Here is a 3,848-nt window from a genome sequence, read left to right as displayed (position 1 = left end):
GGACTGTCCTAGTAGTTAACGAATGTTGGTTAACAAGGTTAATGAGTTTAACCGGTTAATCTTGGATCGTTGGAGCCAATGATCTATAGGTCCATTAGGTCCCTCTGCTAGCTCATATCGGACATAGAACAGTGTGACGAGTGAGTTCGAAGTGTTCGAATTCAAATTAGGGAATATGCGCTACATATATACGATATATTTAACCGCATTTTTGTTTTATTTACGAATTAAACAAAAAGAGAGAATCTGAGATATTTAAATAAGATTTAAATATCTTAATTAATTATGTGTTGGAATTGATTGGGATTGGCATTTGAGTTAATATTAAATATTAATTAAATAGTTTAATGGAAAAATGAAGAAAGTCAAAATGTTGACTTCATTTAATGGAAAAATCCATGTTAGTGACAAACATAACTCTTTAAATAGAGTGATCATGGTACATGGAAGATCTTCTTCTTCTTGGTGAAAAACCTTGAGAAAAACCTCTCACAAACACTCTCTTCACATATACAAAATCCCTCCCAAGTTTAGTCATTCACCGGATTCCACAATCCCGTTCTAAGGCTAGAGGATAGTGGAGAAGACACTAGTGGTGGTTTGAAACCGGTTCGTGAGGAAAAAGAAGTTTGAACTACAAAAGATTAGTATCTAAACTCATTAAGTTTTAATACTTATGAACATGCTAGTTATTTACTATAATTGATGTTCTAAAAGTGCCTAAGATCCAAATTGCTTCCGCATGTGTTATATTAACACCATCAGATTTCATATGTTGTTACTGCTTGGTCATTATCAACTATAACTTCCAATTAAATTTTGACACCATTGACTGTATTATTCTTGACTTAGTTATATGTTTATTTTAATACAGAATTGGTATGATTTACCCCGCATGGAATATGAATGTTCATTAATATATTGATAGTGTTCAGATTAGTAAGGTTTGTACCCTAAATAGATTCAAATGAAAACGACCAAGAAAACTTGATAGACGATAACATCTTATAGTCTGCTAGAGATATTAAAAGTGGTAGTGTCGAAAGGAAATTTCATCACTACGAAGTAGGTAAATATGAAATTTAAATATCGGTGTGAACAAAAAAAAAAAAAAAAAAAAAAGAGCTAACACAGTAAAAGTTGAAACATTGTATACCTAAACTGATTTATGAATGACTTTAATGTGAGCTAAGCTCAGGAAGTCGTGAGATGTAGAAAACCTCCCTGCCTAACATTAATTGAAAATTTTTAAAGTTACAATCGAGCCACATTGTGGATGAGATATTATGATCATGGTCAAAGTTTTATAAATATTTATAAACATGGATTGGAGTTTGAGATTTTTAAGATATCTTAAATTTAGGAATGATTTAAGATTGATTTGGGAGGAGTCACAATATTAAAAAAATATAAAATATAAAAAAGCCCACGTTGGTTATGTTGCCTTTTCATATAACGAATGAAAAATTTTTTAAATGAGACCTTGAAGACATATGGACAAAAAAGTGCATTATTGGACCTTTAGCTAGGCTTAAAAGAAATTGACTAGGAGGACAATGTAATGAAGGAAACTGATTAAACTATTGATCTTGTTGACAGAAGAAAGCCGTCATTGAGGTTGAGGTAAGTATTTAAGTTCTCCAACATTAATGTCCACATGAATGTTGATTACAATGTGCCTAAACCACAATCATACTAAATGGATTCTATTTTTCATGAAATTTTAGGAGAAGACTCAATATGATATGATAAGGTTATGTATGAAATTTGATAATAATTAGATTATGATAAAAGGCTAAACCAAGGGTAGGTGTAAAATGACTAAAATTCCCCTATAATTATATATAGCTGGCTTAGGAGTAAAGTGACCCCTAAATGACATTTAATTGAATGAGACTTATGTTACATGGCCATTAAAATATGTTGAGGATTTAAACCAAGATTTGCAGTGGTAAATAACCAAAATATCCCTATAAGAATTCTAAGATGTTTTCAAGATCTTAAATACTCAAAATACTACGAAAATTTATGAGACTCGTTTACAATATAAGGGTAAGTATGAAAGATTTTAAGGAGATTATAACAACTTAGGGATATGAGCTAAGAGAAAAAGTATGTAACTAACCCTCAAGACACTTGATAAGAAATCAAGGTTTTTATGAGTACCAAGTGACAAGATACTTATAAAGATTTATGCATGTAGAAAAATATTTATGACGCATATGGATTAAGGTGTACTTGTTAAGAAATTTTCTTTAGTTGTACTTCAAGACTTAACAAAAAACTCTTGAACGAGAACCCGAGATATTTTAAAGACCTCCCGATGAGTAGTGCAATATGGTCTTACGACAATGACTACATCGTAGGAAACGTATGAACACCTAGGTGTAGGTACTTAAACTATGTCACAAGGAACCCGTGAATCCTTGGACATAGGTATGTAAATTGTATCGCACCAAACACATGAAGCTTTGGATGCAAGTATTAAGACTATGTCATGGGGAATGCATGAAGCCTCGTGCAGTTATTTATTAAATATAAGGAATAAATTAAGGTAACAAAAGTCAAGAGATAGGAGTTCAAGAAAGTTCTCTTAAGGATAGGAGTTGAAGAAAGATAATGTTTCAAAGATTTTCTTTAAGTTTCAATGTGGTAGTTAAGAGTGACTGTGAGGTCTTTTAACTCATTAATGCCCACAACTTGTATAATTTAATGAACTAGATCTTCGAGAACGTTCTTAAACTAGTTTGTAATGCTCTAAATAAATTCTAAAGGGAGTAACATGTCATGCTCTAAATAAATTCTAAAGGGAGTAACATGTCAAACTCTTAAAAAGTTCTTAGTGAGCGTGGTAGTTAAGAGTGACTGTGAGGTCTTTTAACTCATTAATGCCCACAACTTGTATAATTTAATGAACTAGATCTTCGAGAACGTTCTTAAACTAGTTTGTAATGCTCTAAATAAATTCTAAAGGGAGTAACATGTCATGCTCTAAATAAATTCTAAAGGGAGTAACATGTCAAACTCTTAAAAAGTTCTTAGTGAGCGTTACACAAATTTCTCAGAGTATGAGTCTTGGATGAACAAAAATGTTTCCCATCCGAAAACTACACCATTGCAAGCAAAGAAGCATGTTGTTGCCCAGGATTGAACTGGAGACCTTTAGTGTGTAAGACTAACGTGATAACCACTACACCACAACAACAAGTTGTCCATGATGTCCATGATCCAAAAAATAGTTAATAATTATAAATTTTAATGTTTAAACAAAATATCCTTAGAACCTCCCAAGGTTTCATCAATATTATTCAAAAAAAAAAAAAAAAATCTTGAAATATATCTTTTACTTTTCAAATAAATAAATAAAAATAAAAAATAAGTTTATTGTTAGTGAGATGAAACCGTTAATATCTTGTTTGAAAATACAATTCAACTTTTAAACGTTTAGTTAATACTCATAATTTTAAAAAGAAAAAAAAATTCAAAAATACTCTTAAATCACTTTTCTCTTCAATTTTGTCTGTAACTCTCTCATTTATGAACATTTCCCAATATGAATATAATACAATTCAATTCAAATAGACAATTTATTTTCAATCTTATTCTTGAGTATTTTTAAAATGGTGTTAACAAATTCATTCATATACATAAGAATACTTTTGAACTTTTTTAAAAAGATAATCAAGGGCATCATATGGTGGTGACCCAATGTAACCTGTGGTCATGTCTTTTTTGAAGAGCCACCTTCGTCCTACCACAGTTTGACTAGTCTACTCTATTTCGAGTGAACAAAGATATCATAGGCTTTGCAGTGTACCCAAAATGGTTTAGCTTTGAGTTAGAAAGTC

General features: G+C 31.0%; 1 non-coding gene across 1 annotated transcript; it reads right to left on the bottom strand.

Moving 5' to 3' along the window:
• Positions 1 to 3,132: 3,132 nt before the first annotated feature.
• On the bottom strand, positions 3,133 to 3,205 carry TRNAV-UAC (transfer RNA valine (anticodon UAC)). The gene has a single exon. It is a non-coding gene; the product is annotated as a tRNA-Val (tRNA).
• Positions 3,206 to 3,848: the final 643 nt, after the last annotated feature.

Source organism: Cucurbita pepo, unplaced genomic scaffold (assembly GCF_057944985.1).
Source record: "Cucurbita pepo subsp. pepo isolate OVF unplaced genomic scaffold, ASM5794498v1 scafford_15, whole genome shotgun sequence".
Classification (NCBI taxonomy): Eukaryota; Viridiplantae; Streptophyta; class Magnoliopsida; order Cucurbitales; family Cucurbitaceae; genus Cucurbita; species Cucurbita pepo.
Note: the sequence above shows the minus strand (reverse complement) of the source record. Positions and strands in the feature narration are given on the sequence as shown.